General features: G+C 36.9%; 1 long non-coding RNA gene across 1 annotated transcript in view; it reads right to left on the bottom strand.

The window, feature by feature from the left end:
- Positions 1–10,578: 10,578 nt before the first annotated feature.
- LOC116665251 overlaps positions 10,579–24,042 on the bottom strand; it is a 175,202-nt gene continuing 161,738 nt past the window's right edge. Inside the window, exons 2-4 of the long non-coding RNA XR_004321771.1 lie at positions 13,932–14,066; positions 10,738–10,831; positions 10,579–10,604 (exon numbers count right to left, since the gene is read on the bottom strand). This is a non-coding gene — a long non-coding RNA (uncharacterized LOC116665251). The remainder of the gene's footprint in view (positions 10,605–10,737; positions 10,832–13,931; positions 14,067–24,042) is intronic.

The raw sequence follows: 24,042 nt of genomic DNA, 5'->3' as shown, positions 1-24,042 counted from the left end.
CTGTGTCTGTACTTTTTCTCCCATTTCTGGCTAACATGCTGCCATTTGATACTCATGCTGCAGATGCACTCTTTGTAACCATCCGCTTTTCCTGAGAAATCATTAGAGCTGCAGCGTAAAAATCTACCTTGAGTACAAACAGCCGCATTTTCCATGCTGCTAATAGAAAATAAATGTCATACATTTTACCAGTTTTTCTTGCCCAAAGAGTTGATATTAAGGAGTCATTAAGAAAACCTAAATCATGGATCATTATTCATTCAACAGTCAAAAGAAAAAAGAAGATATCTGTGTGTCAGATGCTATTAACACATGCTGAATGCCAGTTATAATGATCCCATTAAATCAGATATGATGAATAGTTCATGAAGTCTGACTTTATGTTATTTCTGAAACTTCTGTTTATATATATTCTTTCTGGAAATAATGGTCCAAGGCCTGATCTGCCTAAGGGGTTTGCTGCTTTTTTCCACAAGGTTTCTTTAATTCTAGCTCCAGGGAGTTATAGTTTTCTATTCAGACACTGAAGACAGAAAAGGTCATCTCACAAACACTGTTAAGAGGCAATTGTTTCTTTACCTTCTTAAAGCGGAGGTTGAAAATGAACAAGAAATCTTTTTGGGAGAGGAAAGTGCTGACCTAAAAGCCTTTCAGGGCCCCTCCCGTACCTCGTTCATTATGTTCGCTGTTCTGGTGGCAAACATTTCTTGTTCTGTTCTCATTGTAATCATTGAACCTGCAGTACTTTGTGGAGGATGTAGCTACTGTGCAGAATCAAAAGGAATCAATTAAGATGATTTTTTAAAAGCTACCTCATGAAGCAGGAGTCCTTTGTTTAGTGATGTCAGCCCAATAACAAATGAAGTTTAAATACTGGTTCATCTGGGCAGGATGCTGGGGAAACCTGGTGCCCAGCTTGTCAAGAATTGCTGCAGAAGCTACGGGAACCCAAGAAGCCCTGATAAACAGAAACTATACTTTTGGACAAAAGGAGAAGAGTTAATACATTTTAAACATACAAATGGTGGGTCAAGACAGTGTTTGCCATTACTTTGGCATGCGTACTGAGGGGCTCCTAAGAAAAGTGCATGCAGCCAAAGAGGCTATGGAGGTTAGACAGAAACTGAAACCCTAACCAAAAGGAAATGAAAACATCAGTGTGAATTTTCAAGGAAATGTGAACATAAGAAATGTGCAAGCAAGCAGTCTTCTGATAGGTAACAAATGAGTGGGGGATGGAAGACTCCAAGAGAAAAGAAAACGAGGAAAGAAAGGAAATACTGTAAAGAAAGATAAAATAGGTATAGAACAAAGAATGTTGCTCACCAACCAGTTCTACAAGGGTTAAGTCATTAGACACTGCAGTCAGGGACTGACATTGACCCCGAGAGGGATGATGAAAAACAGCATGAGGCACCCTGTGCTTTGGAAAAACAGGCTCCTTATATAGTTAGATGCACATCTCAGGAAGGATGTTACAAACCCAGCTTTGTGCATTTTCCCATAGAAAGCACTAAAATTTTACATTAACTTGAGATACCTGTTATTTGTGACTAGCAGTGATTTTTTACCAAGATGTACACTTGACTGCACATACTCTTTAGCAAAAAATCATATATACACTGGCTTCTCCCCTTCCCCTTCAGAACAGTCTTCTCAGAGCTACTGAGAGGTTATCTCTCAGGCTATAGCCCTCAGTAAGACCCCCAGATAAAATTTAAACTCACAACTCTTATGTTGCATGTTTTTCTTTAAGTCAACATGAGACAGGAGGGAAAGGGGCACAACCATTAAGAAGAATGACAGCCAGTTGAGGATATGATGTAAACTGATTAGAACCAACTAGGCCCAAGATGGTGGAAGATCTGACTTCCAGTAGATCTTGAGCCTCTCTATACTCTCATAATATAGTAGTTGCTACATGACACACCCACAGGTACCATGACAGTTCGAGGCTGACCATAAAAGGCCAAAAAGTACATGGGAACCCAATTCCTGGAAATCCTCACTCTTTCCCCAAAACTGTTGGAATAATCCTCCCACTATTTAGCATATGAAATTACCTAGCCCATAAAAACTAACCACCCCCGAACCCTAGGGCTGATCTCTCTTCTGAGACAGATCACACTGTCTGTGGAACGTGTATCTCTCTAAATAAACTTGATTTCACTTTACTATGGCTTGCCTTCAAAATCTTTCCTGTGCAAGACAAGAACCTACTCTCCAGTAACAAATAGGCAATGAGGAATATTTGGGAGAGGATTTAATCATAACCAAATTTCAAAATTCAAAACTATCCCTCCTATTTCTTAATGTCTGGCACACATATAGAAAGAAATCACCTATGTAATCCCTGATATAAATTAGGGACAAAAATTGTTACTACAGGAAGGTAGTAAGTATTGACATAAAGGTAATAATGAATCAATACACTTTCATACAGCACATTAATGAATGAATTAAGAGTTGATTGAGTCAAGCTCCCCTACCATGGAGTAGGAAAGCTACTCTGGGCTAGAGTAGCTTTCTTGGCTACTCCCAAGAAAATAGACTCTGAGCTAGAAGGAATTTGAGTCACTTTGTTCAGCTCCCTGTGTTTAAATCGCCGATTGCTGACAAGACACTTAAAAAGAAGAATGATAGAATTTCTGTAGAAGCTTTACCCAAAGTTGTAATTAGAAAGTTGACTTTTGTTAGTTAGATTAAGATTCCTTAGATATGCAATCCCTACCCAATCCTTGAAGGGGAAATGTAATTAAAACTAAAATCTTTTCCTCGCCCAGAAACCCTCCTCACAGAGGTAGCTGAGAGAGAAAACACTTTTATTATTGAATAAGCATTAAACCAGAATGTGACGTGCATCACAGGCAATTTGCTAAGAGATTGCAAAGACAGAAAGAAACCTCGACCTTTAATACAGCCAAGCAGATTCAACTTGAAGGGGAGCAGAATGTGCCCCCAAAATATGTCTCTTTGGCCTAAGGATTATTTTAGGCTGATTATTTTTAAGAAAGAGCAGACATAGAAAAAGCTCTGAAACCCAAGTAGAAGTTAGCCTTTTGAAAGAGATGTCTACATTTATAAGAGAAATCTTTGTTTGTAAGTCTCCTCCCTCTCTGTACCAGGAAGAAAAGGATGTGTAAACCTCTAGAAACTCACCAATGGAGAAAGCATGGAATTAAATCTGCATTAACAATCATACCCTTGATTACTATATTCTACCTGGTAACATCCCACAACTGGCCTCCCCTTTCCCCTAACATCTTCTTTTCTTTTTAGCTAGAGATGATATTTAAGGTGGGCTTGGGCCATTTTAGGGAGTTTCTTAATTTTCCTGGGTATCTCCCATGTAAACAGGAGGTAGATATGTTATTAAACTTCTGTTTGTTTTTCTCCTATTAATCTGTCTTTGATTAAGGTGGGGGGTCTCAACCACGAATCTAGAAAGATAGAGGGAAAATTTTTTTTCCTCCTTTACAAACCCATTATATTACAAGATTTCAAGATAATAATGAGCCTCAAGTAACAGGACTTGACAACAGCATTAGTCATGCATAGTTTTTCCTAACTTCACCTGGCAGTTGGGGTGACCATCTGTGTTCGCTAACAAGCATTGTCCAGGGGAAAACAAACTTCTCATATCCTTATGACAGGAGATAATTTTGTGAGGTAAGCAGTGTCCCACCTTCCACAGAAACTAGGAGACGTCAGGGGCTATCGCCTTGATGTTCACATTTCAAAGAGCTGGTTGGTTCCCACCTCCCAGAGAAGGACATTCCTGCTGAAAAGACATTCCAGACTCCCTGACAAAAGGCCTACCAAGTCTTCAAAAGGATTTACACACATTCCAAAGGAGAAGAAAGTATTTGTAAGTTTTCTAAAGGAAATACTCTCAGAAAAAGGAGGGGAAGGAAATCTCCTAATTTTCACAGGGAGAACTAAGCCTCTTCTTTTTAACTGGCTTTTATCCTTACACCCTCCAGTCGCCTTACTTTTCCTGTACTACCACCCTGAATTAGCCCAGCCCTGCACCTGCCGATCTTCCTTCTATAGTCTGTAGATGGCATTCAGAGGACCCATGAGCACCCTGAAATTGTTTTTTAATGTTTTTTTTTATCAGTAAAGGAGTCATAGCTTTCGGTATTTTTGTATGTTGTGTTGTCAAGAAATCCCTCTACATGTATAGTCACCTGCTAGAATTCTCGGTCTGCTTCCTAATGTATTTCTAGTAGTATCACTTTCCTAAGCCTTCTATAAAGGAAGACCCTCATCTTCCAGGTATCAAGTCCAACATTTTTCTGGATCCCTGGTGCCAGCTCCAGCTGATTCTACTGCAAAACTCCTTCAATAATTTATCTTTTGGTCTGTGAAATCCAGTTGTCTATGCTACCTTTTTTTCAACCACTTAGTTCACAATCTATGGATACCCAGTCATCCACACCATAATAGTAGGTGACAAAAGTTAGGTACAATGATGAGCTATTTACCAGCTGGATTTCATAATTCCTTAACTTATTCTGCACCAGGGGCTTTCAGTTCTATTCATTTTTGTAACTGTTCAGATCCCATAATCTGGAGCTTGATTCTCCCTCTAATAATTTAACATTTACATTTCACTCTCTTATCATATCCTTTTATCTCACAACCTCTTTATCCTCCTGTGCTCTTGATTTCACCCTCCAGAATGCTCTCCCAAGTAGTGACTGAGCTCTGTGCCCTTCGTTTTCTGCTCTACTGCCTGCTGCTCCTTCTTCATCCAAATAAGCTCAAGTCACGTTTTACCCATCGCCCCCTTAACAACAAGCAACAGAACCACCACCAAACAGAATTTTCCTGTAATTTTAGCTCTGTCTTTTCTCCTGTTCAAAATAACTGTGCTGAGTCCCCGTTTTATGCAAGATAAACTTCCAATTGTTCAAAAAGATGGCCTTTTGCATCTCAGCTCTGATTACCTTTTCCAACTTTATTTCCACTCACTTCCCCTGTACTCTATTTAGATCAGAATCCTTGTACGAATATAGCAATCCCATTGGATCTCCCATGCCATTGCTTATTATATTTTTTGTGAATAGAACATCTTTTCCTCTTTGAAACCTCTTTTACATGATTACCTTTTTTTGCTATTTTAAAAATCTCCATTTGGCCTGGTCAGGTCACTGGCACTTAATGTATATCTGGATTGTCACATTTTCCACCTGTTCTCTTTTTCTCTGTTTTCTTCCCATTCCAAAGTAATCTTCCAAAGACCTACTTGGAATACACTAAATGTTGCTTATAATATATTTTCTTCATTGTATAAATAATATCATCCTCGATAATCTAACACCAACCTATTTTTCCAGCAATATCCATTTTGTTTTATAATTTTCAGTCAAATTTGTTTATTCTTTGTTCCAGAAATATAACTCTCCACTCCTAATTTGTTCATAATTCCTTATTCCAAATGCTTTATATTTCTAAATCCAACAGATAATTCAAAGGTCCAGTCATCTGACATCCTCCTCTAAACCTCCCCTGGCCACCATAACTTCAGATGATTTATCCTTTCTGTGATTTATAATTCAGTCGGTCTTCCAGCCCATACTTTGTTCTTGAGCAGTTCAGTATATGTAATTACTACGTTGTGATGAATAAAGCTCACATTTTATGGAAAATATAGTTCATTTAGGTGTTTAAATCGGTTATTGTTTGTCTACTTATTATACTGTTATATTGTTAACAAAGAGAAGTAAGACATGCTTGGCTCATTCAGAGAGGTCACTTTGGAAAACACTTCCATCTGGTAAGCTTCAGAGCTGACAGGCTGTAAGCAGAGAGCTTCTTACAGAAGCTGCAGAGAAATGACAGCTTTAACTCGCCATCTGAAAACAACCCACTACTCTACAAAGTAAAACTAAGTTTGACCTGAATATACCAGTTTTAATATATAGGTAACAAAACACTACCTGACTGATGGGATATTCATTGAGTAAATAGGGCCTCCTGGATTTTAATCATTGTTTTAATAAGTCATGGAAATTGATTGGTTGATATCACTATATAATAATAGTATTTATTCTCATCTGGTTTTCTAATTTTTCTTAGAAATCTCTATGTTCAGTTCATTACTCCATAAGCATTTTACATTTTTCCATTCATCTCCAAAGCACCCCAGTTTCTTGGCTCATACCCCCATGACTCCATCTGTCTGATTTCCAACCCCCTGTCTTAAAGGAAAAATAGTTTCTCTCCTTCCCTAAGTTAGCTTGTACTTTGGTTCCATTTCTCATTGGTCTCTTCCCAAACCTGGTGTCATCAATTGACGAAACTACTCTCATTTAGCATCACGTTCTCCTACTTCTATATCAAAACAAACATGCAAACCAGCAAAATCATTAAAGCACTACTCTCTCAATTTCCTTATCTTTCTCACCAGAAGTCTCAGAAAACAACTGATATTATACTTATTTTTTGAAACAGGGTATTTATCTCAGCACAGTTGCTGACTGGCTGTTTGACTTTGAACCATGTAACGAGTTTCAGTTTCCTCATTCAAAATGAAATTATTCTTACCTCACAGAATGTTGCAAACTAAAAAAAAAAAAGGAATACCCTATTCAATATTTGTGTTTTTGCAAATGAATCTAAAATATTCCTAGGTAAAATCTCTTTAGTTTTGTATGTTCAATAATCTGCTGGTCTTGAGATTTGCAGATACTAATGACTATATATAAAATAAACAACAAGTTCTACTGTATAGCACAGGGAACTATATTCAATATCTTGTAGTAACTTACAATGAAGAAGAACATGAAAAAGAATATATGTATGTATCTGTATGACTGAAACGTTATGCTGTAGAAATTGGCACAACAGTGTAAACTGACTATACTTCAATAAAAAAGAAAAACAAATCTGCTTGTCAAACTGCAGAATTTCCTGTTTCCTCTAGTTCATTCAAAGATTCACTATTTTTACAGCCATTTCGGAATCATGTTTTCTTTTCTCTATGCTCTGTTCTGCAACTAATCACTAGGTCTCAGTGATGCCCCCTTTCCCTTTTCAGACCTGATTTGACTCTTGCTTAAAGGATAACAATACTTTCTAAAAGTTTCTTTTCACTATTCTAATCAGCTCCTCCAGTTCATCTAAGTCATTTTTTTGTGAACTACAAAAATCCTTTCCTCAAAATCCTTCAAGTTCTCCCCAATGACAACCAAAATAAACTAAAATTAATCGTTCCTTCACTATGATCTGGCATTCAGGCTCATATTCTGCTGTTAATTTTTCACTCCAGTCAAACTGATCTATTTACCCTCCTCTGGATTATATCCCGTGCTTTCTAGCCTCTGGGTCTTTGCTCCAGCCCTTACGTCCCTCTGGAATTTTTTCTCATCTGCCCGACTTTGGAAACACAACCATGTTCTGATTTTAACATCTTCTTTTCTGCAGCTGGAAACATCTTTTTCTTTTCTGAACACACTGATACTGCATTTTATCCCTTTGGTGGCCTACCTTCTCAGACAATACCAATAGAGTAAATATACCCACCCCTCCATCCACAACACACGTACCCATAAAAGGATTAGATGAAGGGTTAATTCTATTTACTTAGTGTCTTTTGGAGTAGATATTTTCTAACGGATAAATGTTGAAATAACACAAAATCTACTGCTCAGTGGGAGTGTAAGGACCAAATTATTAGCCACCACAGTCAGGGACCTACAGTGCACCCTGAAAGGAATTCATGATGAAAAACAGGATGAGGCACTATGTGCTTTGGAAAAACAGATGAAACAGTCCCTTAGATAGATATATTTCAGGAAAAAATTTTATAAACCTAGATTTTTCCATCTTTCCATACTTAGAAAAGCACTAAAATCATAGTTGAGATAATCTGTTCCTCATGACTAGCAATAACCTTCTACATAGATCTGTGCTTAACTGCACATATTTCTTAGCCAAAATTTTATGTATATCGGACTCTACCTCTACCTCTTGAGAGAAGTTCCTCAGCGCTAAGAAGATGTCTCCCTGGCGACAGTCCTCAGGAAGGCCCTCAAGTAAAACTGAAACTCACAGCTCTCATATTGTGCGTTTTTCTTGCTGTCCACAATATAGACACAGGCATAAAGACAGATACAAATTAGCCAGTTAACTACTATTAACCTTTATAAACACATTCTCTTAAATATAAGGCCTCACAATGATCTGCCTCTGAAAGCCCAGCTGTCAGAGACTCCCCTGATCAGGGTAGAGATTATAAATTACTTAAGTGGAAAGATATTTTACAGATGATATTATCCAATCCATTCATTTTGTAGATGAAGAAACAGATGCGCAGAAGTATTAAAGGACTTCTCAGTCTGCTTCTATGTATTTTTGCTCAGTTAAGTATTTCTATTTGTTCTGTGCCTACACCCTTTTAGGAGAGGTTAATTAGGTAATTAAGGCTTGCTCCTCAAATTAGAATGTTCCTCTCTAATCTGGCAGATGAACAGGAAGTTGTTTCCTCTTTGCTTTTTAGCTATCACTAAACAAACATTTCCCTCCTTGGTTTTCTTCCTGCTTTTCTCATGGCCAGTCAGGAGATTTGGGGGTTCATTAAGTAAATAGGACAAATCACAAAATCCTTGCTTCCCTTCAGCTATCAGCATATTGTTTCAGGAATATTGTAGTTTTTTTATTTCTTGAAATGATTCTTTGATCTACACATTAACATTTTAACTGATAATAAATATGTAGTTCCCTAGAAATGTTCATAAATGAATTGTAACCAGGCCAGGACTTTTGTGATCTAGGGAAGCAAAAGTTGCCACCCCTAAATCTCTTTGGCATGCAGATTATTTCAAGCTGAAAACAATTAAGTCCCAAAAGATTCAGAAAGAAGCTTTAACCTTTCCCTTAACTTCCTAAAAAGAAACTATATAGAGAGCCTATTTCCAGAATAGAGAAACCTCCAGAGACATCTGGACAATAAGGGCCAGGTGTGGTGGGGGAAGTTCTAGGCAGAGCCTAAAGATCAGGGTCCACTCTGTGTCCCACTGACCCTACCTGGCCTAGCAAACACTTGTTTACAAAACACCTGCTTTTCCATCTCCATGTCAACTACCTTCCTCCCCTTTGAAGTCCCAAACCACTATCCCTAACACCCTCTTCTGTTTTTAGATGAAGATGGTAATTAAGGTGAAGGTTTCAGCCATGTTGGTGAGTTACTCAATTTTCCTGGGTCTCTCCCATGAATGCATGTTATTGCACGTTTGTGTGATTTTCTCCTGTTAATCTGTCTCATGCTAATTTAATTCTTCAACCATCCAGAAGGACCAAGAAGGGCAAAGGAAAATTTCTTCCTTCCAATGCTGGGGAAATATAAGGCAAAATGTAGGGCTGGCACACAACACTGTCTCTTAGGTGGCAGCAATCCTCAGCATGAAGGTTTCCTAGATACTTAGGAAGGAAAGAATCTTTCAGGAGGAGCTAAAGGATTTGAGAAGAAGCTTCTTAATTGAATGGAACTGAGAGGAACAAGAAGAGAAGTCAGTACTTAAGCGGACCAGAGTTAGGAAGAGAAGGTGGGGTGCTCCACGCCCCACAGGAACCTGACTTCAGGCTTTCTAGGAAATAAGTAAAAATCTATGCTATAAAACCAGATGGGAGGTGAGGTTTGGTAAAGTCATTGACCAGAAACTGCAGGATAGATGACAATATTAAATATTAGTCACTCAATAAATATTTTTGATTAATTGAATTATAAATTTTATGAGACTATTTGGCTGATTTTAGGCTTGGGGATCAGAAAGGCATGAGTTTGAATCCCAGATGCACTACTTACCACCTGATTTGGCTCCGGGGATATTAGCTAACTTTCCTAAGACTCTATTTTCTCCTCTGTAGATGAAATTTACTATGACCTACCTCATTCAATTGTTTCAAAGATGTAATCATTTAACTTACTGTCTGACATGGAATGCCCTACCACTATTCTGTTTGAGGTGATGAGGTTAAATGAAGAAAACAGAGAGGTATATTTCATTATCACAAGCAACAGCCTCTAAAAACATTTACTGAACATGTATTAGACTGTGATGCTGCACCGTGTATAGCACTGAGGAAACACTGGTTGCCTTTTACTGTTTGGGTGGTAGTTTTCTTTAAAACCTTTTCTGAGTTCAAAAATAAAAGGGCTTTTCTGACCGGACACTCTCATCAAGGGAAAAGATTAAATGTCTCATCAGGCAGTACACCCCTGACTGTTTGAAGTACAAGTCCTCCTGGAGAACTCTTACTTTTGCTCACTGAACCACAAAATTAAAGTACCATGGAAGAAATCCCGAATAGCTACAATGCCAAAATATGTATCACACGATACTGAAAGGCTTCAAAATCACTGTATTTACAAAAGGGTTTAACAGATGAAATAAATGAAAGTTTTATGGTCTAAGAAAGGAAACACAATTTTAGTTAACTAGCACTTTTCTACTGTTCTAAACCTTTTAATGGGTGCAGAGGGAATTTGTACTTATTGAAGTAGATCAGTGAAATGATAATTTGTCTTTGAATAGAGTACTTTTATTCCATTAATTTCTGCCATTATGGTGGGAGATAAGATGTAAGCCAATGACTAACTGAAAATTAGAGTCCAAAAAAGAGGAAGAGAAATAAAAGAATAGCTTATGTCACACTATATGATATGTATGACAAAATGAATTTTATATAGCCATTTATTACAATCATTTAATGTCAATTATATGCACTTACCTGGGCTTGATTTGTCTTTATAGTTATTACAAACCAGTCCCTTAAAAAAGCTATATTGTATTTTTTGTTATAGTTAGAGAACAAAAGACATGATCTAGAGCAGATACAGTAGAGAAAAAACAAATAGGTTAAACAATGAAAAGAATAAGTAAAGCTAACTTTAAGACCTTGAACTGGATATTTATTCCTTAAAATTATAACATTTCCCCTCATCCGTTTCCTAGACTAGGTACTGAAGAACAAAATCAATGCCCTTTGAAAAACAATGATAACACGGAGAAAATACCCAGAATACTAATTTGGATAAATGACATTGTAAAATTCAAAAAATATTTGCTGAAGGTAAATTAGTAATGAGTGAGTTACAACCCAGGAAGATTATTAGATAAAATTTTAAATGTTATTATAAAACATTTCAAATGTATAAAAACCATCAACTAACACAAGTGCCCACATGGGCAGTACCCGTCATAAGAAAGAAGACAGCATCAGTGCAGGTGGTTCTGTGTGTACTTTGCCAGAATATCTTTCATCTCTTCTACACACGGGCAACCACAGCCATGAGTTTGGTGTTTATCATTCTCATGAATCCCTAAATAATTCACACCCACACATGAACACACATTTCTTCTCCCTTATATTTTGCCTCATTCTATCTTCTTTTCTAACTTCAAAATGTGGGTGTGTGGCTCATTAATTTTCAGCCTTTATTCCTTCCTTATAAACATTTTTAAAGCAATAAATTCTTCTCTAGTTACTATTTTAGGTGGGCCTCTAAAGTTTTGGTATCTAATTTCTCATTGATCATTCAGTAACAAATATGTTCACTTTCCCATTATGACTTTTGATCAGTATGCTATTTGGAAGATATTTAAGTTATCCTTTAAAACTGATTACTAACTTTATTAAAATTGACACTGTGCTTATATTAAACCAAATATTTGAAATTTTGATGAGTACTTATGGCCTAGTATAAGGTCAATTTTTGTAAATGTCCCATGAATGCATGTGAAGAATGTGGCCACTGACATTTTAACATTCTAACATGTGTGTAGGATATTTCATTGTGGATTTAACTTGTATTTCCCCAATTACAAATAATGTTGAGTAGTTTTATCATGTGTTTATTTGTCATCTATATATTTTCTTTTGAAGTAACTATAAAATATTTTACTCATACTTGAGTTTTTGTTCTTTAAAAATTCTACAAACAAGACTTCTAACATATATGTGATTTGTAAATGTGGACTATTTTTCATTCTTTTAACAATGTCCTGAAGAGCAGAGGTTCTTAATTTTGCTGAAAACTAATTTCAGCATTTTAATTTGTTTATCATGTGTTCTTTCTCATTTGTGTATTGTGTTTCTAAAAATCTTTGCCCAATTCAAGGACACAAACCTTTTCTCCTGTGTTTTATTCTAGAAATTTTATACTTTTAGGTGATATATTTTGGTTTATGATCTGTTTTGAGCAAATTATCATATCAGGTACGTAGTATAGATTGAAATTCATTGTCTTCATATGTACATCTGACTGTCCCAGCATATATGTTGAAAATACTACCCTTTCTCCACTGAAATGCACTTTGAGACCTTTGTTTACTTTAAATGGGTAACTATGCATGATGGTACACAGTACTACACACATATTACAAAACTTTCTAAGTGGTAAAAATGGCTTATGAGACAATGAATGGCATTAAAATGGGGAACAAATGAAAAAAATGGTCAGAAGTTCTCAAATGGACTAATATTAAGTTACAGTTCAGAAAAATCTCCTACCTGTTTATCTCCACAAGACAAATATTCTTTGTCTGAAAGGTAATAAATTAACTTTCTGGGGTCAGGGATTTAATTAGATAATCCTATCCTATCCCAGGAGCTCTGTGATTCTTGGAAGACCAAGGAGTGAACATCCCTTTCCAAATGCCTGTCATTAGAACGTAGGGCACGTTCTAACTTGTGAAATCATTATATCTTCAAAACTAAATTTATTAAGATTCATGTTTGAGAAAACTCTGATTGTTTATCTGCCTTTTGGCATCTATAGATTGTGAATCAAATGCGATGGCCTGGTAAGAAATAGAGCTCAAATACCAAGAGAGATAAAGATTGTTTTGATACTAATTAATGTTGCCAGATTGAAAGCTTACCTGTGTGTGATTCCTGTTAGGCTCCAGGCTCATTAATCACTTACATTTAGTGAGACTCTCCTGAGAGATGCTGCCATGTGTTAAATAAATATTATGTGCAATTTTAAAAGTAATAATTTTCTCCCAAACTGAGCTCAAGTCATCCTTCAGGGACATGTGCACAACCCACAGGTGTGATCAGAATCCCCAAGATTAAGCAGAAGCAGCTCTAGTGAGTTATCAAGAAATTTCCTTCACTGTTTCTCTGGGATTTGCTGCCACCTTTACTATCTGAAGGAGAATCAGATCTATTCTGATATCTGCAGCTTTTGCTCCTGAGTCTGTCATTTATAGTATTTATGGTCTAGCCATTCATTCCTAAAATACAGATGCCCCTGAAAAGTAGATAAAATTAAGCTCCTACCATCTTAAAGGATGTATTCTTAAGCTGGAATTTACAGCCGTTGTCCCTCAGTAGCCCCTCAAAAAGCCATCAAATCCATGAAAATGCCAAATGCTGTGTTCAGGAGCGTGTTCATACCATCAGGTACATATCAAGTCCCTAAGCGAGGAAACATTAAGAAGCACCACCTTGGGAGGGCTAGTTCTATTAAATGGCTTTCCAGGTGAGTGGCTTTAGTCATTTAGTACTAGATCAAGGATATTTCATATTTTTTCATTGCGCTTATGATCTAATGTCAATGTCAACATAACATTGCATAGTACTGTTGTCTTGTAATTTACCTAACACCTCCTTTATTTCCATTTGCTATCTTTTGTTATTTCCCTATTACAAATACCGTTTATCATATGGATTTCATGTCTGTATTTTGGTACAATTCCCCAAAGTTGATTAAACGAACATTTTCTGCAGTTCAGTGATAATTAAACTGCTTTTAAACAAAATCTTTATTTTCCTAAAAGGAGAATTGTCTTACATAGTGTACATCTGACCCTCCTTCCAGAATCCATTTCGGTGAAACAGCTTTGCAATGACCTATCTAGGCATTATTTGAGCTGTTCCCCCTGGGCTTCAGGCATACTGCCAAGTGAGAAACTTACCTGACTTTAGAAGACCAGCTTAGCCAATTTAGCTCTATTGTAGGAAAAGCAGGCATTAAAGTCCACAGTCAATGGAAGTGCAGTTACAGAGCTTCCAAGTCCCCAGTGCTCCTGGCAAAGGAGGGCAGCAGCTACCTACGAAGAGGATATTGCCTTCATTACCCCTGCTTCTGCCAGGCAAAAGGAAGTTTCAGTCCAGGACCTAATGAGATTCTGATAGAAGTCAGGCTCAAATTCTGACTTGGGTACCTGAGGCAAGGTTTCCAATGATCCTCTAGCTATGAAAAGTCGTGTCAGGTACTGGTCAAGATCATGTGACTAATCAGAATGCAATACATATGGAAATAAGATAACACACAGCAAGTGCTAAGCACTATGCAATATACCTAAGCTGTACATATGAGCAAAATGTGGCCTCTGTGTGCTCCACGTACAACATTTAGTGAAGAGAGAAGAAATGAAAGTTAATACCACCACAGGAAGACTGCTATCATCAGACAAAGAACTTGACAAAAATTTACAAAAACTACAAATGTAAATGAATTTTAAGTAGTATAAAATTGTTCAACATAATTACAATAGAGTTTGAATTGACTGGTTGCTTGGCAGAACAAATAATCTGATCTCCCTAACCTCAGCTCCACAGCACCCCCAGCAATGGCTTCAGGACATGGACTTTGAAAGCAACATTCTGCAGCCATCCAAACACCCAGTGTGCCAATAGTGTCTGCTCACGTTTCTGTCTTCTTCACTTTCTTTTTCTATCTAGGAAAAGAAGGTAGATCCTTCTTGGGAGAAATCTAGGCATCCTTGTTAAAATAAACATGTTAAAATGCCCCTTCTTACTACTTCCTCAGCGCAGAGTCTGGGTTGTATTAACTCTTTGTATGTGATGTCATCTACCACGGTAATTGATACTATTCAGTGAATAGTTTACAAATGAATGAATGAATGCACACATGCCTGGACTTCTTCCCAAGTATAATGTTGCAGAGAGCTGCCAAATATTTAATTTAACTGTGTAACAGGGTGGTTTCAGTGTCTATAGCATGGGTATACTTTACTGTGTTGACAGAACTTAGGCCTAAACTCTTAATAAGAATTGTATTCATCAAAAAGTTTCAGGCACGATTTGACAAGTATACTCCACCATAAGTTTTCTTGGTCTCTTAAAACCCCTGTATAAATAAAACAGTTCAATACATGTACTTGGAATTTAAACAATGGGGATATTCTTCTGGACTTAAACCATATCATATACACATAATGGCAAATTTATGAAAATAAATGAACTTGGATATTAACTTCTTTTTTTTAACACAAAAATGTCCCAGTCTCAGGCTGAAAGAGCTGAGCAGAGATTTGGGCAGCTGCCTGGCGCTCGGACTCCACCACAGTTTCCTCTGCTGAGGATTCAAATGGGAAAACAGCAACAGGTATTAACTGAAATAAGTTATTCTGTCAATGCAGTAACTTCTTCCTTTGGATAATGTCACATTTTGCTTTTCAATGTAGCAAACTAAATTTTCACACAAATATCTGGGAATTACATTTTGTTAGAGAGTTTGAATAAAAAAATTTCTAATGGAAGTACTGAGGATTAAACCCAAGATCTCATGCATGCTAAGCATGTGCTTTACCACAGAGCTGTACCTCACCCCCCGAAAATGTGTTTAAATTTACATATCACAGTTATTAAGCAAAATAGTATTATTAAATTTGAGAATCATGTTAAATATTAGCCTGGAGCAAAATTTACTTTAACGGGCATTTTGACAGATACTTAACTAAAGAAGTGATACTATACCTCTAACTGCATGCTTACCCAAAGGGCATATAATTTTTACTGAACAAAATAATGTAGAGGTGAAATGATCATTCTCAGAAAGTTGACTGAGTATTGGCTTGCCTTCCCAATACTTCAGTATTCAAGTATCCATATGCCCTAGGAAATATCATGGGGTTTAGATCTCTGATACATTAAAAATAGTACTAAGATGTGCCACATTTCACTGCATTAATTCCTCAATAATTTGATTTTCAAAAAAGTGGAAGGGAAGTAGACTGCCACCTATTTGAATGGTTTAGTTCGTGTGTTAACAAACTCTGCTTTGCTGTGTTCCACTTCATGCATATGCAGTGCAGAGACATGATATTGTTGTAAACAGTGCAGAGATTCATTACCTCTCGTATAATAAAGGTCATTTAATTTCTGAAATTAGGTCATTACCTGGTTCCCTCTAGCAGCTACTTTTCGAGAGCACCTCTCTCTCTCTATCTCTCTTCACCTCACCTCCTTACCACCCCCAACGGCCAGTGGGTGGCCTGCATTTCCTTGTCCTGCTTCGGGACAAGGACTGGGAGATTTGGTGCTGTGTTACCCTCAGAATTCCCGAATGGTTGCGTATTGGGACTCTAATCACTCCCGCTGTAGAACTGGCCCATTCTTAAAGATGAACATTTTGTTAACCTCCTTGCTTAATTTCCCACATTCCCCTCCTAGTTTTCAGACATCTGGTGTTTCTCAAAGAAAATAAAATGTTATAAAATGTGACAAGAGACTGTTAAAACCAAAAGAAGGGTGTTTTCTCCCCACCAAGGGATGTGAAAGTAGAGCCCTAGGATACCAAATCATTTTCAGTAAATGCTTCACTGTAGTGTGTCTTAACAGTTGGATATCACATCCACATTCTGTCAACTTGTGGATGCTGAGGTAGGACAAAGAAGGGGGTGCTGAGATTTTAGGAGAGTACTCATCAGGGTTCAGCGCTCCAGCTGAGCTAGCCACTGGGTCTCATGCTCATGGGGACAGCTGGTGGCAAGTCCCCGCAATCAGAAGCCATCACTAACAGAAAGACTCTACAGTCATTTTAATCAGTCCTTGGCAGAGCTAGCAGTAAATGTACTAAGTGGATGTATTTTCCTGGGAATTGCCACTGTGGCTCTAGGATTTAGCTTGAATTGAGGCAGCGTGATATAATGTGGAATCAGCGATGAGCAAACCCAATATTCTGCTGGTTCTGAGCCTAATTTGTTCCATAAAATTACTCTAATTCTTGATCTAGGGGATAGTATAATTAATTGTTTACAAGGCAGAAGGTGTATACAGTATGTCTAAGGCATTTTTTAAGTGGACCCTAGAATACTTACACAATGGTGAAGAGTTGAGAAACATGGTACTTTGTTTAAGCAAAATGTGCAAGAATCAATCTACTGAATGTTTTGAAGTTTGTTTTTTAAGTCACATATGTATGTAATTTAAAATGTCAAATGAGCCTATAAGAGGACTGTTAGCAGCAGTCCTCTGCTTCTCACTTCGCCACCCTACCCCATGCCAGTAAACATTTTTTCAATGTCTTAGCTAGTTGATTATGTATTCAGAGATCTGTCCTGCAACTTTTAAGTAAAGTGCTGATAATTGCGCTCATGATTTCTTTCCATTTTCTGTATTTCCTATTGAACTCCTATTATGGAAGATGAGAATATAATTCTTGCACACTTCTATCCCTCACTTCTCCATCCATCTTTAAATGAAATTATATTGTGATTCTCATTAAAGCAGTATTCAGTATTTACATTATTATTACTGTTTAAACATTACTCACAGATGAGCCATGACATCATCTAGAATTACATTTCCAGTCTTATATGTTGCTTTTTTCTCTGGGGTTCATAAACGTCTCCACTTCTCCATTATCTGATTTTCCCACCTAACCATCACTAATTTCCCTCCTTAAATGCAAATCTTTTCTTAATTTATTTTTAAAAGAAGTAGAGTAATCTCTCAGTTTTTTCAATCTGGAGATGTATTTCCTGCTCTTGTAGAAAATTTATGAAACATACAAAAAATAAAAAGAATAATTCTGTGAGTACTAAGGTACTCACTGCTCAGTGTAAGAAACAAAGTTTATGTAAAATATAGAAGTCCTCATGTACCTGCCTCTGATGTATCCCGAATGACTCATGTAATCTTTGTTCCAAATTTAATGTTCGTGACTCCTATTCACCATTTTACACTTCTTCTTCCATTCTGTTGTTAAAATAAAATACAAAATGAAGACCAAATCTGAAAATTCCCTGGACAGACAAAACTATTTAAATCATATAAGCAGAACCAAATCTAGCTTATTTCATGACTACAAACAAAACAAAAAGGTTATTTCTTATAAATGCCTCTGATAATCATAAAAGAAATTTGTCATCTTCTTAAAATGGTATCAGATGGTCACTTTTAACTAATCCCCTGCTGCCAGGAAACCCCCCTTGTATTAACCAATCATCGTAAAGGTTAAATGACTTCCTCATTTTCACTTCATAATCCATCCTGTAATGTCATGGCTTCTGAGCTTCACACCAGTTTGGGGTTTGAAAGCTCCCAGTTCGTTATCTGCTCCTACCTACACAATACATTCCTACTAAACACTGTTTTCCTGATCTAGTTTGAATTGTTACTATTTTGGGAATTGTAACATTGTACAAATTTTTCATTCTTCCTGGTTTTTTTCACTTGATGTTACCATGTCCACAAGGTCATTTCTGTTGACGCAAGTGATTCTGACCTGCACTGCTCTGTGGTGAAACCATCGTGCTGAATGTGAGTGAGCAGAGACAGTAAACATAAAGCCACTTCATTTTTGTCTTTCCACATCCCTTTAAATCCTCTGTGTTCTTCTACTACTTCCAAAGACAGAAATGAAAAATTCTGATAGAGCCCATGTCTTAATGGAAACCAGGAAAGCGGTAAGTCACAAAACCATCTCAAATCACTGTGTAAAAAGGTCCAGTCATGTGTTATTACCCAAGTCCGAATTTGTTTTCAAGTTTAGGCTTCTCTTCTTTCTCAGCTTGTCTTTTTATAAGAAAGAAGCTTGCAGTTAGTCAGAAAGAAGGATGTGGCATCTTCTTAACCTTTGAACTCCTCCTCTCTCAAATCCCTGGAGGTGGGGATGCTTTCTTTCACACACAAGGCAAAGTCTAGGAGAGGTGCAGAGAGGCTTGCCCCAACATTTTTGAACAACTGAGCTAAAATCAACTGCAACTTCTAGACTTTTTAATATGATTATAATAACCCCAGTTTTTTTCAGCCATAGTTAAGTATATTTAGTGCTACTTATAGCTAAATTCATTTCAAAACAATATATTCTTTCAATGTTGTTAGAGTGAATTATCTGTGTCTTCCGTCATAATCAAGTGTTTTTTTTTTTCTTTTCTATTTTAATCTGTTACTATGGTGAAGTAACTTAAACGTTTTCTAACGATAAATGCTTCTGCATGTCGGATAAACCCAATTTGTGTATCTACAGATAAAGATATTCCATATAGATGTTCTATATTCTTTCATGATTTTCCTCCTTCCAAAACTCTCAATAGTTGTGTATTGAATATTCTCACTTCATCTCCTTATCTTTCATAATTTCCACCTTTCTTTCACTCTGTGACTTATATTATGTATAATATTTTTATGTCTATCAGTTCATTAATTCTACCCATGTTTAATTGCTTTTTATCTAGCATATTGAATTTCCAGTAAATTCTCAAAATTCTGTGGTTCTTTTTAAAATACGCCTTTTCAATTTTTGCAGCATCTTGATTTTTAGTTATTAATATACTTCTTCGTTTCTTTAAGATATTAAACATTATCCTATATTCTATATTTCCTGACTAAAATTTCAGAATCTGCAGATGGTTCTGAGATACTGCTTCATGACTCTTACTCTTGTCATCTCTTCTTCACGTGATAAGTGATTTTTGATGAGTTCATGTTCTTTAGGACGTTACTGTAAATGATTTTTTAAGAACTGTGTTTAAAGGTTTTTTTCCCCAGAGATGCGATCCCTGAACCTTGAACTAATCTTAGTTTGTCAGTGTCCAACAAATTGGGGTTTGAATAGTAGATCTTATCTTCAGACTTAACATTTCAAGGATAAAATTTCTCATTTTCACATTGTTCCCTGAACTGAAATATACATCATCCTTATTATTCCCTTTTTTTTTTTTTGTATCCTCTTTTCTCATCTGGTTGTTATTCCTGACAAATCAAAGTTTCAAACCTCCAAAGTAGTAGGAAATGATTTTGCTGTGAAAGAAAGATACTCAATCGTCTGACCCTACACTTCCAGCTGAGTACAGAAGACAACTGATAGTTTCTAATAGCTTTCCTGCACTGGCATTGAAAGTAGTTATATCTAACAGCTCTATAGCTTTTGGAATTTCCTGTTTCTTTGGCATCTTACAGAATATTTGCCTTAATTTCCTAAATCTGCTGTTTTTGTGAAAGTTTCAGCTCAGATGTCGAAGAACCAAGCTGTACTCTTACGTGTCAAAGGAGGAGCCAAATAATACATTATATCATATTAAAATCCTAATTAAAAATCAGATTCTAAAGTCGGTGATAGTAATGGGTAATACTGATATAAAAAAAAGATTGGCCAGAGATTAAAACAATTTGAAAAACAATATTTCTATCATTTTTTCTACTCCTATAGCTACAATTGCACACTTTTGGGCTGCTCCATGAATCAAGTATAAAACTTGTTCAGTTTTTTCATTTAAAATTCCTAATGGTGCTTATAATAGTAATAGTAATAATAATAATAACAACAATAACAATAACAATAACAATGATCATGATGATGACTCACTTTGTAGATTTTAAGTTGAAACCCACTGAGTGTAAGATTCAAAGAAGTAACTTACAAAATCCAAAAACAAAAGAAAAAAAAGAACAAGTCCTAGAGTTTAGAGGTCACAACTGGCAATGTATGAGGTGATTCTTTGTGGTTTGGTGGGATTTGTTCCCCCAACACCTCTGAAGGGCACATGTCACCAGGAGAGGTGCTTGATGGCTAAGAATGTACAACTGTGAGGGTCAGACTGTGTGAGTTCCACTTCTTCGGGCTGTGTGACCCTCAGCAAGATCCTAAATCGCTGCAAGCCTCATTACCTGCATCAGGTGAGGATAACAGTAGGACCCATATTGGGGAGGTACTGTGAAGATGTGGGGAGGTGGTATTTTGAAATCTTCAGCATCAAGCCTAATACAAAGTAGTGTCCAAATGGATCCTCATCTTCTCAGACTCTAAAGAAGTCAGAATTTGCAGGGCTCAGTCTGGGAAAAGAGGCCTCAGTGTTAAAATGGCAGCTTGTGCCCTAGTGGGCACCATATTGATGTAGCCAACAGTCTTCAAACAACTTCTCTTCCTGGTTTATCTTACAAACAGCTTAACTGAGAGCAAGCAAAGAAAACTGACTGCAGGACACGGTGGGGTGGGGAAAGTTTACCATGTACCCAATCGCTTGCTCTTCCATTTTTTTCCTTGCACAATATTTTGAGTCTTTGAGGGGAGTTAGTGACACGCAATGATTTTGTGTCACACAGACCTGGTTTATCAGAGATCAGATTTGATCACTTAGTGACCAAGAGCAAGCAGAACTTGAAAGCACAAGGCCTGGAGCAAAGTAAAAACTCAATACACACCAGATATAATTTATGTTTGCTTTGAATATTCTAAGAATTGAAGCATTTTTCCCCTTAATGCACACAAGAAACTTTACGTGGCAAACAACTTAACCCAGCTGTAAATTTTGGTAAATCATCTAGAATAACCCACCAATGTTACGTCTTTCTCATATTAGAAGTGCCTGAATTATCAGCTCATTGCATTTGCTATAGAGGATGTAACTATTTTTTTAAAGAGCTTTCCCATTTAATACCTCATTTTATTCTTATCATTTCCCTACCAGGTAGGGCAAAAATTATTGTCATTAATCACCAATGAGAATACTAATTCACCAAGTGGCTGAGAGATTTGACTAAAATCACGAAGCTCCATGGGGGTAGAAAAAGAGAACCAGGAGACCTGGGCTCTGGTCCTGACTCTACCTGTAATGAGCCTGTCTTTTTACGTACAAAATTCCTGGCTCTAACCTAAAGACCTCACAGTATCATTCTGCTAAACAAGGACCATAATATGTGAAATGTGACAGTACGTTCAAACCCACACAGTGATAGACAAATATAAGATGATATTATGTGATATGAAAATCATGTTATGAAGTACAGGCTAAATCTAGCTCTAGCTTCTGTGTAAAAGAAGAAAGATGCTTTTTGTACATCACTCTTAAAGAGAAAAGTGCCAGAAAATCTTTTATGAGAGAAAATTTTTGAAAAAATTTCCTGAGGAAAGGAAAGTTTTACTATTTTCTACTGGGAGAGAAGAGAATTCTTAGAGGAAAATATGGCAAGAGTCATGAACTTTCAATCAGGATATTTGGGTTTAAACCTTGCCTTTGGCACCAAGTAACTGTGCAACTTTTCTTAAATTTTTTGAAAATGTAGACCTCAATTTACTCTCTGTAAAGTTACACTAGAAAATATTTAAGGTCTTTTTTTCAGCTCTGACACCCTCTGTTGCTATAATTCTGCCTTTTAAGTGGAGGGCCTCCATGAAATCACTAAATATAGTAACACCTTAATTGAATTGCGGGTCCCATAAATCCAATGCTCTTAACAATGGAATTTTGCAGTTAACTGGGAGTTAAAGTTTATTTCAGTTTCTTTTCTTTTCATATTCCTTCTCCCATGACTTTTTTTGCTTTTGCTAACTAACTCTCTTTCACAGATTTTTCTGGCACAGTTTTTTCTGATATCCCCTTTCCTAGCCCTCCCTCGTCTTTTTACGTTCCACACTGCCCTCTTGCATTTCTGGCTAGAGAGTGTAAGGTCTATCCTTGTTTTGCAATCCAAACAACCATAACACCTTCAGTGTTCCACATTTTACAGCAACAAAATAAACAATGTCACAACTTTATTGGAGAGCCTGTGATAAGTAGAATGGCTCCACCAAAGATGTCCACATTCTAGTGTGGACATGTTATGTTATCTTTCATAACACCAAATAGGCAAAACGGATTTTCCAGATGTGATTCAATTAAGGATCTTGATGAAGGGAGACTATCCTATGTTACTCATGTGGACCCAACATAATCACAAGGGTCCTTAGGAGGAAGAGAAGGGAGCAGGAGAGTCAGAGTCAGAAAGAGAGATGTGACTACAGAAGCAGACATTAGACCAAAAGTTTGAAGATGCTACACAGCTGGCTCTGAAACTGGTGCATTGAGGTCACAAGCCAAGAAATGCAGGCAGCTTCTAGAAGCTGGAAAAGGCAAGGAAATGGACTCATCTAGAGTCTCCAGGAAGAATTCCCCCTTGCTGAACCCAATCATACCCATGTCAAATCCACAATCGTAAGATAATAAATCGCTGGATTTTAAGGCCACCACAACTCTGATAATTTGCTATAGTGGGGACAGAAAACAAATAGAGAGTTGTCTGCTTGTCTCAGCAGTGTGATTTACCTCTAAGTGAGACTTTGACATAACTGCTAGTTCCTGGAAGACCTCAAGAAGCTGTGTATATTTTGAAATTTTCCAGAATGCGCCAATCTCCAAGTTAGTCAGTAAAAAAACAAATTACGGAGAATACCTGATATCACAATGCAATTTGCACTGCATTTATATTCTCCTTAACCTACTGCTGGCATAATTGATGTTCTCAGGTAATCACAATAAGCTAGCTTACAAGAGTTTTCTAGATAATGTTTAAAGTGTTTGCAACCCTGAGCTTATGTAATTGTATTGTAAAAACAAATTAGAAATCACCCAAAACTACCAACTCATATCTCCTTACCTGAAGTGTACTCTGTGTGACTCTGATTAACGGTAGGTTAATCATGTTAAATCTCATTTTCTAATCTATACCTAAGTTTCTCTAAATTACTGATACCTGGATATTTCCATGGGCGGGGCTATCTACTTTTAAAATCTTTTCTGCCTTATCTATCCGTGCAAACTTGGGGAGCAGCACCCTCACCATCCAAACATACTCTACAGAACAATACTCCTTTTCCACTGTGGAAACACCCTGTTTCTGAATTTCTTAACAATGACCGTAAGGATAGAATGTGAGATAATGTGAAAGCAATAGTTATCCACTGATTATCATGGAGGGAGACATGGAGGCAAAATTCAGGAGACTGTCATGTTATGGAAATTGTAGGGAATACTGTTTGTAGCTTTGCTGGTCACCATTGACCAGTGTAGGATAAGATCT

Source organism: Camelus ferus, chromosome 8 (assembly GCF_009834535.1).
Source record: "Camelus ferus isolate YT-003-E chromosome 8, BCGSAC_Cfer_1.0, whole genome shotgun sequence".
NCBI lineage: Eukaryota > Metazoa > Chordata > Mammalia > Artiodactyla > Camelidae > Camelus > Camelus ferus.
This window is presented reverse-complemented; position numbering and strand designations above follow the sequence as displayed.